Raw genomic sequence first — 14,891 nt, 5'->3', positions numbered from 1 at the left:
TTTTATAGCTCACATTTGATGGACTAGTCTTTTCCCAGAATACAGGAAACCGCCTTAAAGTCAGACTGTTTGTCTGTTTAACCCTGTATTGTCTGCAGTGACTGTCCAGGGACGCAGGCAGAGATTTTTCACATCACCTGTTGCCTGAGGTCCTTTTAACTGGAGATGCCAGGCACTGAAACTGGGACCTTCTGTGTGTAAAGCATGTTCTCTGCCACTGAGCTGGGGTCTGTCCCCATTTCTTTCTTTCTCCCCCTTCCCCCTTCCCTTTTTAGCATGGACTGCCATTTTGGACTGGCATTGGATTCTAGTGATGTAGATTTTCTAGAGGTTACTGTTTGGAATTGTAAGCTGACTTGCTAGGAAGCAGCTCTGAATGAATGTATGTCACTAAATGAGCTACAGCAAGAAATATCATGAATTTATTGTGAAGGTTTGTTCTGTGTTTTGCACATTTCAGTGTCAGGAAGAATTTTACATTTTGTTGTACACCTATTTTTAAGTTTAACCTCAGGCTTTTAAAAGAAGAAGCTGGTGTAACCGTTTTATCATTTCTGAACAGATAGAATTAACCTTTGAAAGAGAAGAACCATATAGTGGAAAGTAAAGCTGCACATTTATATATAGACATGGTTTATAACAGTATTGGTTTGGTGGTTGTGTGATAGCGCCTCTAAACAATTTCCTGGGTAGTTGACTGTGGTATTTAGGACCTTTAGCAAGCAAATGACATAGGCTGCAGTTGATTAGTATCTGAGTAATTCATGCTTATTCATTTTAATTTTAATCCCCCCCTCGAATGCTCCCAAATGAATATGTGAAAAACCTGTCAAAGGTTATTAGCCATAGTAATGAAATGAAGCTCCAATATTCAGTGGCAGTCTCTCTGATTGCCAGGCACTGGTGACAAGCAAGAGAGGATCAGTATCGCCATCACGCCCTGCCTGTAAACCTCCAGAGGTATTTGGCTAGCTGCTTTTGAAGGCAGACCTATAACAGACCTTGGTGTGACCAGCCAAGGCAGTTATTACATTCTTATTTTAAGCAGCCTTGTATTTTAAAACCTGCCTGGTTGGTGACAAAGAATTCCATGCAGGCAAGTGAGTGGGCTGGAACCAGAGGGACAGACCTAGGCTAGCCACTTACACATCACCAAAAAAGAGGAAATACATTTGCAAAAAGAGGACAAAAGAGCACAAAAGAGGACACTGCTTTTCATAAAAATTGCATGTGCTAATTTATATGTAGAAATGCAAATGTAGAAATAATTACTATAAATTAAGTAGGAGTACAATAATCTCACTATAGCGGAGAAGATTGTGACCAGATGACCCATGTACCTGCTCAGTCTGCTGTATAGATGCTAACAGTTGATGGGCCACTTCAAGGCCCCTGCTCTCCCTTCCTATGGTTCTTGATCTTTAAGCTAGACTTGGACTGGACAGTCCTTTAAATAAAGGATGCCTTCAAATAGAGGACTGTCCTCTGGTGCCCCTTCAATAGAGGGCTATACTCTGTAAAGTATGAGACATGACCACCCTAGACAGACCTCTCCGTCTCCTATGCTAGCCCACATAGTATAAGGCAAATTTTTCTACTAGCCTGCTAAGAAGTTAGTATTCTGTGTTTCCAGCAGTCTAGCAAAAACAATTGCAAGCTAATCACTAGCCCTGCACAGACGTTCTGAAGGGTGAAAATAAATGCGTGAGGAGAGAGAGCACTCTAGCCTTGCGCCCTCCATCGCATTCATCACTCTTTACTCATGGAAGGTGTCTATGTGAAAAGTCACATGATTGGGAGTGCTGATTTTCCAGCATTCTTGATTGATTGGAGACCCTCCATTAATACAAAAGGCTCTCTTCTTCACAAAGTCACCCTCCATTAGGGATGCTGGAGAAATTCGAGATGGGCTAAAATGATTTAGGATTTTTAAGAATCTGCTGTGGAGTGACCCCCTCAGGTCGCATGGAGTCTATGGACTTTCGACTCTTTTTTTTTTTTTTACTTTCCCAAAATTTATTCATAGGAAAATATACACGTTTCTGCTGAGAATGGAAACTATACGCAGGAAAAGTTGAATGGAATGGGGGACAGCACGTTAAATGTTATGTACTAACATACTTTACATAAATTGTTGCAAACCCTCTTACAGAATTATTTGCATATTTTTCTGCATGACGGGAAAAAAAATTCAAATCCATCAGTGAACGGGTGCCGGAATGAATGACACTGTACAATCCACGAAACACATACAGGATGGATTTCACAAAATCCGGACATCCCTGCCCTCCATGAATAGAGGGCGATGGACATGATGAAGGAAGGGGTGGGGTTAGAGCACTCCCTCTCTTCACCTGTTTATTTTAACCCCTTTCAGAACACCTGAGTAGGGCTACTGATGTGGTCTTATGTACAATTCAGTTCTTAACCTTTTAGTTCATACAGGAAACTAAATGGGGGAAAGGATTTGGTGTCTTTATTACTTGTGAAGAAATGAAATGCTATGACTAGGGAGGTATGGATTGTGTAAAATCCATTCTGTCTGTGTTTCATGAATTGTCAGACTCCTTTCATTCCATCGTCTGCTCATCAACAAAATTGGATTTTTTTTGTTTCCAAATTTGCGCAAATTTGCATTCACACAGATGCGCAATCGTGCAATTTCCCATGTCCGAAAATGCACAGGTTCCCTGAAATGTGTGTTTCCATGCTGTAGCCTATGGGGGAAATGCAAATTTTTGGTTGGGCTTTTCTATTTTGCATATTTTTTTGTTATAAAATTTGCACAAAATTCAGTAAAGTTAGAAAATCAGTCCACAAATCTGTGGAATCTAACCAGCAGGGGAGAAGCTGCTCCACTGCGGAATATATACACTACACTACACATAAATAACACACACAAATCCATGCAAAATCGAACTTATTTGGTTCCGTTGTGGATTTCTCCTACATCCCTAGCTATGACTTCACTTTTCTAGAATGGGAAACTGAGGCCTTCATTCATTATCTCTTCAGTGTATTTTCCTCAGTGTTTCTAACCCCTCTCCCTTTTTTTGTCCTGCTGATGGATAATGGATAGTTATGAGAGGGAAAGTGTTGGGCAGTGGGAGGCCTTTTCTGCAGTGGTCCCATGTCTCTGGAATGCATTCCTAACTGAAGTCTGTCAAGCTCCAGATCATTACAGGCCTTCAGGAAAGATCCCAAGATTCAATTATTTTCCATGGCCTTCTCCTGAGTTGCATTTTTTACAGGACTGCTGATGGGTTTGACTGCATTTTTTAAAATTCAGTATTTGGGAGTCAGATATTTGTTATTATCACTGGGTTTCATTAATTCTCACGTTTGTTGTTGTGTTGTTCTTACCTTGTGAGCGATCTTGAGAGGGTTTTGTACCCTAAATGGCAGCCTAAAAATATCATAAACTAATAAACGATAAAAAGAGATTCTTGGAAACTGCAGGGTGGTGGTAGTGGTGCGGAAAGGATGTCACTCTCATCCTTTAGCTAAGACATGCCCCTTTCCCTCTCTTTGACATGCAGTTGTCTATCAGCAGGGAGTTTTTTTTTTAATTCTAACATTCAGCTTTTCATTTCATATTTATAACCTGCACTGTATGGTCGGTGTTAATAATGTGATGGTTACTGTCAGTACTTTCTGCATTTAATTTCTCTCTGGCTTTACTGTTTACAGTGCCCTACCCCTGGCCATGTGTACTGCATATATACCTGAAACTCTCAATAATACTTCATGCATCTGATGAAGTGGGTTATAGTCCATAAAAGTTTATTCCATATTAAATGTGTTCATCTTTAAGGTGCCACAACATTCTTGATCGGTTTTGCTGCAGCAGACTAACACAGCTAACCCTCTGGAAATTGTAGCAGGAAAAAAAAGATCAGCACAACTTTTTCAGAATAACAGGCAATATAACAATATATTGAATAATAAACGGAAAGCAGTGGTTGTGCATGCATCTTACAAAGGCATGAGCAATGCACTTCGCTTCTTGAACACAACAAATCTATGCATGAATAGATTTGCCATAGAGATGCTCCTCATGTTTTGAAAGGAGAAAAAATAGTCAGCTCTACCTTCCTCTGAAACTCCTTTTTCTGTATGGAGGGAAGCTGCCACTGACGATTTCAGCTATTTCCTGGTAATGGGTAAAGGGATTTAAAGGGCAAGTGGGGCGTCGTGTGGAGAATTTAAATTTATTTTATTTATTTAAAACATTTGTATCCCATCCTATATCATTCAGATCTCAGGGCACCGTACAGATAAAATTTAAAGGGCAACAACCTTCTGGTCTGGGAAGGATACAGTTTATCAGAGCCAGGTGTTCCTGGTGGGCCCAGCCCTATGTACACATTGTCCAGAACTTGTGTTAGAGCAGAACAAGCAAAACTCAGTGAGTTGCAGGCCCAGGCCCTTCACCAGAACAGAGAGTTTGCTTCTGCAGTTAAATTAGGAGTTGTCCTTGGAGAGAGGGAGAGAGAGAGAGAGAGATTTGTGTTTCCCTATGTGACCTGTTTTCTTCAAGAACCATGAGTTCTAGAGCATAAGCAGGAGGGAGGTACAACTGGTGGGAGGGACAAAGCATCATAATAATCAGGAATATTTATCCCAGGTTCACTGAGATCCAGTGCTGGTGGTAGGATTTACAGGTCCAAAACATACATGAGTAAATGCTTAGTTTGTATGATGATATCATATCATCACAGCCTTGTAATATAAACAATAATATACACTATACTAGGGCTCTGCAGGGACCCCCCCCCCCATCCAACTCAGAAGCCACTTTGTGGCTTTGGAGGCAGGCCTGATTCGGCTCAGGTTGATTCGGGGGGGTCTGACCTGACCCGCAAACTGAAGTGGGATTCGGATGGCTGAATCCCACTTCAGGGCCCCCTGACGCCCCCGCACAAACCCCCAACTCCTTACCTTGTCACTGCTGCCTCTTCCATCGCCGTCACCACTGCCACCTTCTCCTCCGCCACTGCCTTCTCCTCCTCCATCGCCACTGTCTCCGCCGCCACCATCATCACCGCTGCCAGCTCCTGAGGCCGGGACACGTGCCAGCTCTTATTGCAGGGAGTTGTCACTTTTAAAATGGTAACTTCCTGGACCAGCGCGCATCCAGGCCTCAGGAGCTGGTGGCGGCGATGGCGGCAACAGAGCCAGTGGCGGCGGCAATGGAGTCAGCGGCGTCGGAGGCGTTGGCAGTGGTGGCAGCAGTGACAGTGATGGGCAGTTCTCAGGTAAGGACCTGGAGGTGCTGGCACAGCTGGGCCGGGGGTGCCAAAACTCTACAGCGCACCAAGGCGCTTCAGAGGGCCCCTGACTCACTCCGAGTCGCTTTGTGCCCTCTCAGCTTTGCCTTGGAAGGGGCACAAAGTGACCTGAAGCAGCCTGCTTTGACTTGGGCTTTGGGCTTCGGGCTTCGGGCTTCGGGCCTCAGGCCGAAGCAGTGCCCAGCCCTACACTATAATATAAACTTTATATACACTACACATAAATAACACACATGCACAAGTACGCACATACAAAATTCTGCCATGCCTGGGAGATAATGCATGATTTTGCAATGAAAAAGGCCAAACAAATAAAACTAAGCTTTAAAGTGAATTGATAGGTTTGTAAAATGTTGGTCCGTTAGAAAATAAAGCAAAAATCAAAACCCTGACAGGATATACCTTTTATTAGGTCCAACCAGAAAGTTAAAAAGTTGGAAAACTTCATTGGGACACTTCTTCAGGCTACATGTTGTATTAAATAGCAAAGGGTTTTTTTAGGCATGCTAGCAAAGCTTCACTGTGGGTCACAGTGTACTTTTGGAAATGTAGAACATGTAACCTGAAGTGCTGTAGTCCCAGGACAGGACCTTATCATTTTTCTCAAGAAGCAATTGGTTTGCCTCAAAGTATGTTGCGCATGAATATTACAAGGGGCAGCAGGAATCATAGAACAGTAGGGTTGGAAGGGGGCTACAAGACCGGATGTGTCTGATTTCAAATGCAAATCTTGATGCTTTGTTTCGCTTTAAAGTAAAAGTGAAGACGTTGAATCCATTTTGAATCCATAGTAGCAAATGTCTAAACATTTCTATTTCCAGGGCTGAATCTGAATCTCAGCTGTCAGGACAAGAGAGATTTCATGATGCCTAAAAAGAAAGAGGCTGAGTTGGGAAATTATACACTCAGGAAACATTGAAGTTTTTCAGGTATGCATTGGTCTTGGTACTGATGGCTTTTTATTTGACTTTTTTTCTGTCATATATATAACACCATCACAGCCTTGTAATATAAACATTACATGTATAACACTACACGTAAATAACACACTGCAGAATATTAACATTTATTATATATGTTGATATGGTGGTTTTTTCTTTCTTTTTTGCAATGGCTATATTTTAATATATATTTAGAGAATCTTCCCCTATTTTCGCTTCCTTTTCCAACCAAAATGGAGGGAGCAATCCTATGGCTGCTAGACAGCAGCTAGACGGCCATAGGAAATGTTGTTTTCCGGGAACCGACCTTGCAGCCCGAGCTCCAAGGTCGGTTTCCAGAGAACCGACCTCCCCCCACTTCCGCACTGCCTCGGAGGCAGTGCAGAACAGCCCTGTCCTCTGCACTCACAAGAGGAGTGCGGAGCGAGGGAAAAGGGGCATGTCTGGGGTCATTCTGGGTGGGAATGCCTGTACGACACATCCTATGTGTCGTACAGCAGCCTCCTCCCCGCGCAGCCCTTCTGCAGCTAGACAGCCGAATACGGCTGTCTAGCTGAAAATGCAGGGCAGGAGAAGCGCGGAGGGAATGATCCCCTCTGTGCTTCTCCTGCCCTGCTGTGGATAGGTGGTTGCCTCCGAGTTCAGAGATGGCCACCTATCTGGATAGGATTGCACCCTAAATCTTCCTTAACTGGCTGAAAATGTAGGCTGTTGACTCTCCTTGTCCCCCTAGCTGCTGCTGCTTGCCCCCAGGGGAGAAATAACTGGATTCACCATAGGAGATTCCACCTATTTTCCCCTTAACTTAAACAAAATTAGGTTGTTTATTGCTCATTTATGTAACTTAGCTATGCCTCTGTTGTTCATAATACCTTTCCAAGATATCACCTGCATTGCTGAACATATTGGTTCCTCTCTCCTCATTCAAGTTAAAGAGTGTCCTAAGAAAAATATTGGGAGTAGGCACTGCTTTCCCAGCAGACGGCCATGGCTGAGAGGTTAAAATCTCTACCTCAGGGGTCCCCAGCGCAGCACCCACAGGCGCATAGTGCCCACGGGTCACCAGTGTGGTGCTCACAGACACCCAAAACATTTTTTTAATTTTTGTACTTTTTTTAATACGCATACATGGATTTGTATGAAATGCATACAACTTTCTAGCGATTACACATGGGCTGCAACAAAAGTGGACCAAATATCCAAATATGTATCCATTTGAAGGTGACGTCTATATGCCACCCTTTCAAATATTGAAAATGTTGTAAGCTCCTCTACCCACTGCATTATAGGAGGTGAGGCAAAACTGAAGTTTTTAATTGCCCACAGCAGAGTTTTTACTAGCAAAAGCTGCATTTTGCATATCCCATAAGAAAATAGGTATATTTGTTTCATATTAAGTGCACAAGGGGCTCATAATTTGATAGTGAGCAAGCCAAATGAATGTGCCACATTCATGGAGTTTAGAGGGTCATCTAGTAAAATAGTTTTTTTAATGTTAATTTTAAAATTTAGATGAGATCAGATTTGATTTTTGACTCAACAACTAGCCTTTACAACCTACTTCGAAGTGTCCTTATCTGAGAAAGCACTCCTTGTTTTGCATTTCATAATTCCATGTAATTCTGTCTTACTACATCTCATAAATACTAAATATTTCAGAATTTGAAAGTTCAGTAAACCCACATATTTGCAAATATGTATGATGTCAGGTCTGAAATAAGGTTTTGTTGTTAGTTTTTTGTTACACAGAGGGTAACGTTGGCAGGTAAATTCAAACATTTGGTTCACATTCAACTCACAAATTTACATCAGTTTTATGGGCTGAATCATTGCAATATAAATATCTAAAACAATAACAACTTTTTAAAAAGATACATCCATTGAGAGAATATATACTTCACCTGTCCAGCCTGATAAGTTTCCAGTTGCAGGGGAGACATGCATGTAACACAATTTCAAGGAATGTTTTAGTCTAGGTACATAAAGCTAAACTCTTCAAGTTCACCCATTTACATGGAGTTCAGTTCCTGCATGAGTGCTTCTTTGGCTTGGTGTGTCTCCATCCCTTCTGGCACCTAGGATGATGCCATATCAGTGTTCGAGGTGCCAGGGAGCCTGGGAAATGTAGTTCTCCAGGATGTTTGACTTGGCATTAGGTGCCTTGGGTACTACATGTCCCCCAAATCCTTGCAGCTGATCCAAGGAGAGTTCACCTATCACTATTGCAGACTGTACAGCATATGTTCTGTCTGCTCCCCTCATAATGTAGGCAGTGCTTGCATCTTTAGTACAGCTTATAGAACTTGGTTTACACTGGCACAGTAATGAAATGGTTGTATTTCATTTGAGGTTGCAGAAAATGTACTTACTATTGTACATTGAAAGTTGAGTGGATTTGTTGTAAGATTGGTGTGACATGTGGTTTTCTTGTTGCTGATAACCACAAAGAATTGACCACTGCCAGGGTTCAGTATACCCCAGGTGGGAGATGACAGCAGTGGTAAAGAATCTCCTGGTCCTATTGGAAAACAGAATCAATCCCTTCAAAACCCCATTTGGTCCTTTAGCATTTTCCCAGCATATCCCAGCCCCAGAAAGAAGCGAGTATGGGCATCACTGGAGGCAAGTTACATGTCCTATACCATGCTGGTCTTCTACAAACCAGAATGAACTTTAAGGCCCGCAGGTGGCAGTTTTCTTGTTCTGATTTGTTCACTGTTCTGAAAAAAAAATGAGGTCTTTATGCTTTGCCCCCCACTCATTTCCTTTGGTGTCTATGACACATAGAGGAGGTATACCCGTTGTTTGACTTGACCTCTCCTGACCTTTTGTATCTTGGCACTAGAAATGCACTGGGTCCTTGGCAGAATGCTGTCAAAAATGGAAGGGGGGATCTTTTGTTTAAAATACTGCCAGCTCCTGCCTCAGTGTAGAACAGTTTGTTCTGCTAAAAGAATGAGCCAGTTCAGTGAGCAGAAGAACATAGAGTAGAAAACCAGCATATTCAAAAAGCTGCGAGACCAAAACAAAAAACAAACAGCCCCCCCCCCCATTGACTACATTGAAGCTGTCTTGAAACCAGTCTCTAGGGAAGGTGGGAAGAAAAATAATCTGCATTTTCTAACTGGGCACATTTTTCACATTTGACACAAAGTCAGAAGGATTTTTTTTCATCTCAGAGTGGCATGCAGGACATTGGAGAGAAGTTGTATGTACATCCAGAATAAGCAGGGGCGCCTACTGACCCGTGCTATCCTCAACTGCAACATTTTGCAGATGACATTCAAAGCTTCATAACTTGGGGTGCACCAAAATTCTGTCTCATGCCTCTGTGGCTAAGCCTCTGCGGTCCGATATATACAAAGCATGCAATTCATGAATGCCCACTAATAATTTGTATGCTTAATTTGCACTTAAAATGTGACTAATTTCCATGGATGTGGTGGATTCCATGATTTGACAATGAACATCCTCATTTTCTCTTGGGAAATTTCTGGCACCAAGACTCCCAAGTTAGGGAAGTTTATAACATGTGTCGTAAATATGGGTATGAATTTTTGCTAAGGTTCTAAATTTGCTAAGCTTCTTATCTATAGCATTTGCTTACTAAGGGGCACACTTGCCACAGAAAGAGGCTAGTTGTCATTCAACTTGCATTCAAGATTTTTCTCCCATTTAACCAGTTCTTAAAAACCAGTGGTAATAGTACGTGCCAGTAACCTAGAATTTTGTCATTGCTTATCTTGAAGTTTATAAACACCTTGATAGCAAAAAAAGAGAAAGCATTAACAGCATTTCTTTTTAACACAAGAGATGGAGAGTACATAGTCGGACGTAAGCTTCAGGGCCAAACTAAATGTTCTGGATTCCAGTGGAAATTTTTTTCCCTTTATGTTAGTCCCCCCCCAGTAGGGGGAGGGGTGGAATTTCAGGCCAAAAACAGGAGGGGAGAAGCTTAAATTCCCCCTCCTGAATTGCCACAGTTCTGATCTGAATCAGGCCCATGTGTGTAGGCCAATCATGCAGAGCAAAACATTTCATTTGGCCCTCGGAGAGTACTGTTAACCCAGCTTACCAACGCTGTGTCTGGATATAGCTGGGAGGGTTGATTACTGAATAAAAGGACAGTAGCAGATGGTATAACATATTAATAATCAGTGGTGAAGTCTTGGGCTAAATGTTGGGAAGAGGGAGAGAAGACAGGCTCCATCCACTAGTTCAGGGAGGCTGCTCCATAAAGCAATGCTCCAGTGTAAACCAGAGGTTTCTGGATACAAACAAGGGCCATGATCACTGAAGGTATTGGCCTGGTTCACATGTAACCTAAGCCATGGTGTGTTTTGGTGAAATCTGGGTTGTCATTGTGTCCAAACCCATCACTCTAAAATAATACATGGTTTGTTCACCAGCTGCAAACCATAAATGGAACATATACTTTGTTGATGGCTTGTGAACTCTGACTTGTTTAAACCATGAATTGTCATGATGTCTGAACACAGGATCATGGCTTATCCCTGGCTTATTTGTGCTGCTTCCTGCCCTGAAACAGAGGCACCCAGCCATGTGTCCAGCTGCTTTGAAGCAGACCAAACTTTAAAAGTACTTTAAAAGTAAATGTAATATGTTTGTGACAACTGTAGGTGATTAAGTAGATCAAGGAAATGAAGCTAATAACTTCCCACCTCTAAAACTGGGAGGGGTGCACGACCCCTCTTCCTTTCTATAACATGGACACTATACCTGCTTCAGAAGACAGGGAATTGATAATTGTACCGTACCCTGTTTGTATTTACAGCAATCAGTCTAGGTTCTAGGACTTGTTCCTTCCAGCTGGGACACTCTGCCAATAGTCTATAGGTTAAATTTTCCCAGTGACCTATTTTTAGACTGTTAATCATGTTCCATTACAGCTGACTGTTGCACTGGCATAGTTGCATGCTCATCTAAAGTCTGAGACAGAAGGGTAACTTTTAAACTTATTTATTACAAGCATTTATATCCTTTCTGTCAGATACAAATCCTTTCAAAGTGGCTTACGCGCCAAATCAAATTGCATTTATAAGAACACAAACCTAGCATGTCGTCAGGATCCCTCTGACCGAGCAGTTAACCCTGGGGAGTGGGAGGAGACAGTCCAGCTGAAACAGGCTCTCATATTCTCTCCACCGAAGTCCCTTGTATTATTCTTACTGTCATTGTTAAGACACAGCTATAGATTCACACAAATGGAAAGAAACTATGAAATACTGCAGGAATTTTGCTACTCTCAAGTATTCTTGAGAGAGATAACTTTGCTTTAGAATTGGCTCAAAAACAAGCATGTTTGCAAGAGTAGAGGTGAGTGGCTTCTAAATATGTATGTCCCAGTGTAGCTAAGCTTCAGAGGTACAAAATACATTTCTGAACAGTTCTGTGAAATCCATCCTGACAAAAATCACTCCTTTCTGCTCCAGTTTGAAAAATGAATGTTGTTATTCACTTAACTAGTCTTTGGCCATAAACCGTCCAAGCATTTTGAAAGCCGGGCAACGTCTACAAAGCACAATTGAATGATGAGCATAAGAGAATCATTGTTGACAGCAATGCAAACTGCTTGGTGCTGTTTTAACAGCTTGAAATAGCTACAGCTCCAATGTTTGTATAATACTAAATAAGATGTAAACACTGTGTTTTCCCCTTCTTTTAGTGGCTTGTTTGTTTGTTTTGGGTCCCCCCCCGAATTTAATATGAGTTACACAGCACTTTTCTTAAGTGTTCCAACCTATTTCCACATATTATTTCAGTAATACTTAAAAGTAATTATGTAAGGCAGCCTTCTCCAATCTAATGCCCTACAAATGTAAATTATGCCAGTTTTACTATCCCCGTATTACAGACAGAATATAGGTTAAGAGAGCCTAAGTTACTGGGTGAGAGTTTCTGGCAGAGCTGAGGGGATTTGCCTACTCACTGCTACTGTTCTACACACTATCCTCCCAGCTTCCATCTTAAGACTGTAACCGAATGCAGACCATGGCTTTAAGATCAGCCACTTTGGCTTTGACTACCATCTTGCCTGACAAAAAAGTTCTGAAGAACTCAAAACCTTCACAGTATTTTATGACCTTTGAGTCAGCCTAATTAAAGGAATTATGCTAACAAGGATTTTAACATTTTTCTTGTGGGATTTTTCTTTTGGCCAAAGCAGCTACCTTTGCTTTTTTGTTGTTGTTATTCTACACACAGTGGCTCCTTTAAGGAAGAAATAATTGTGGTTTTGTTGACTTCATAGAATAGTAGTATAGTTGGAAGGGGCCTATAAGATCATTGAGTCCAACCCCCTGCTCAGTGCAGGAATCTAAGTCAAAGCATCCCTGACAGATGACTATCCAGCTTCATCTTGAATGCCTCCAGTGCGGGAGAGCCCACTACCTCCCTAGGTAATTGGTTCCATTGTCCTATTGCTCTGATAGTCAGGACGTTTTTCTTGATGTTCAGCCGCAATCTGGCTTCCTGTAACTTGAGGCCATTAATTCTGTGTCCTGAACTCTGGGATGATCAAGAAGAGATCCTGGCCTTCCTCTCTGTGGCGACCTTTCAAGTATGTGAGGAACGCTATCATATCTCCCCTCAGTCTTCTCTTCTCAAGGCTGAACATGCCCAGTCCTTTCAGTCTCTCTTCATAGGGCTTTGTTTCCAGTCCTCTGATCATCTTCGTTGCCCTCCTCTGAACCCTCTCCAGTTTGTCTGCATCCTTCTTAAAGTGTGGCACCCAGAACTGGACACAGTACTCCAGATGAGGCTTAACCAGTGCTGAGTAGAGGGGACTTCTTTCCCTCAGAGGATCCAGGAGAGTTTGAATTGAATTTGATGTGGTCCAGGGCAGTCTTCTCTATCCTGGTGCCTTCCAGATGTGTTGGAGTGCAATGCCTATGGACAATGCTACCTGGGAATGATGGGAATTGCAGTCAGACATCTGGAGGGCACCAGGTTGGGAAAGACTGACTGGGTATCTCTGCTTCCTTGTTGCTGCTGCTGCTGCAATGAGCCATATCAGACAGGTATAGCTCTTAGATGAAGAGAATCCAGAACACTAATTTCCAGAGAAGTAGCCATACTAGCCTGTTGCAAAAAAAACTAACAAAGAGCCTTATGGCACCGTAAAGACTTAACAAATGAGCTTTCAGCTTTCAGATGCATGGAATAAACCTCAATAGATTTTGCTCAACAAAGGTCAGATGGAAATTTTGCTTTTGAGTGAATGCATTCTGTAGACTATAGAGTTTACTTGTCAGTACTAGTGATGGGCAAACTTACCTCAGATGAGTTCATTGTTTCCTTGGAAAGTAAGAAATTCATTTGTGTAATCTCAGATGAGAGTTCACCTTTAATTTGAGATCTTGTTCTGTATATACAAATTTCTGTGCATGCATAATATCAAAGTGCATCTTGGGAACTGTAGTTTGGAATCGTGTCATGATGTAATCCATCACCACGTTATGTACTCCTTCCTGATTGGTTGCTTTCACATGGCTTTTCTACATAATGTTTACTCACCACTGCCAGTCAGTTTAGTATGGAGAAGAGAGAAATATGGCCCTCATGGAGCCGGAGTCATGGCAGTAAAGATGGAAGATACAAGGCAGGTGTGTTGCTGGTGTTAAGGGCATTAATCCAATGAACTACATGTATGTGCAGAAATGCTGTAGTTTAGATGTGGACTGAGCATGTTCCAAAACTCACAGTCTGTTCCAACGTTGTAAGGCAGCAATCCAAGCTCACTACAAAGGTGAGCGTTACTCGATCAACAAGCTGACTAATTATGAAATTTGGCAGTATCACTAGTTAGTACACTACTCTCCATTCGATATGAGTCTAATATTGTAATGTGACTCTTAAATATATGCTCCCTTTTGGTGATGATTGAAAATAAACCCTGGACCTTGAATCCAGCTCACTGCTAAAGTTCCATTGCCATAGGGGTGGCCCATCTCTTGAGAGCCAGTGTGGTATAGTGGCTAGAGTGCTGGACTGGGAGCTGGGAGATCCGGGTTCTAGTCCCCACTCAGCCATGGAAGCTCACTGGGTGACTTTAGGCCAGTCACAGACTCTCAGCCCAACCCACCTCACAGGGTTGTTGTGAGGATAAAATGGAGAGGAGGAGGATAATGTAAGCCGCCTTGGGTTCCTTGCAAGAGGAAAAAAGGCGGGATATAAATGCAATAAATAAATAAAATAAATAAATCTCTTTGTCTGCAGACACGACTAGGCTCTTCCTCTGTTTGTAGTGCTTGCTTTTGTCATGTGTAGGAAGAATAAGAGAAAGCTAGTGTACAGTATAGGAAGGTGTTGCTTTGTTAGGTAGACAAAATGAGAAAGAAAGTAAAAGATAAAAGCAAACTTATTTTCAAAAGGTTATGTAGTCCTTCTAACCTCACAAGTTGCTGTATAGAATCTTACACAGTGTTTGTGGTAAATAATTGGGCAGTTATGTTAGGCAAGTCATTCGATTTGCTCATTTTGTTTCCCATTTCTGTCTAATTTCTGGGCTATTCAAATCTTGGCCTCTTGGCCTTCTGAAAGAATACTATTATTATTTAAATAAGGAAGACACCTCTGTAGGGGTTTGTGCGCACTAGGATAGGCCTTAATTTGCCCATCAACATTACACCCACCCCCC

The 14,891-nt window shown here is 42.1% G+C and overlaps 1 protein-coding gene across 3 annotated transcripts in view; it reads left to right on the top strand.

Annotated features, from left to right (window-relative positions):
* The window catches only part of ZHX3 (zinc fingers and homeoboxes 3), a 77,403-nt gene that overhangs the window by 39,859 nt on the left and 22,653 nt on the right, over window positions 1-14,891 (top strand). The window contains exon 2 of one of the 3 annotated variants that reach the window (XM_084853969.1): window positions 6,113-6,220. The exons of the other annotated variants lie outside the window; for them this stretch is intronic. The gene's annotated coding sequence lies outside the window, so the exon portion shown is untranslated. The remainder of the gene's footprint in view (window positions 1-6,112; window positions 6,221-14,891) is intronic. 3 annotated transcript variants of the gene reach the window in all.

Source organism: Heloderma suspectum, chromosome 4 (genome assembly GCF_057233095.1).
Source record: "Heloderma suspectum isolate Gila_16-S chromosome 4, 16-S_ref, whole genome shotgun sequence".
Taxonomy (NCBI): Eukaryota; Metazoa; Chordata; class Lepidosauria; order Squamata; family Helodermatidae; genus Heloderma; species Heloderma suspectum.
The sequence above is the reverse complement of the archived record's forward strand: the minus strand, read 5'-3'. Positions and strand labels throughout refer to the sequence as shown.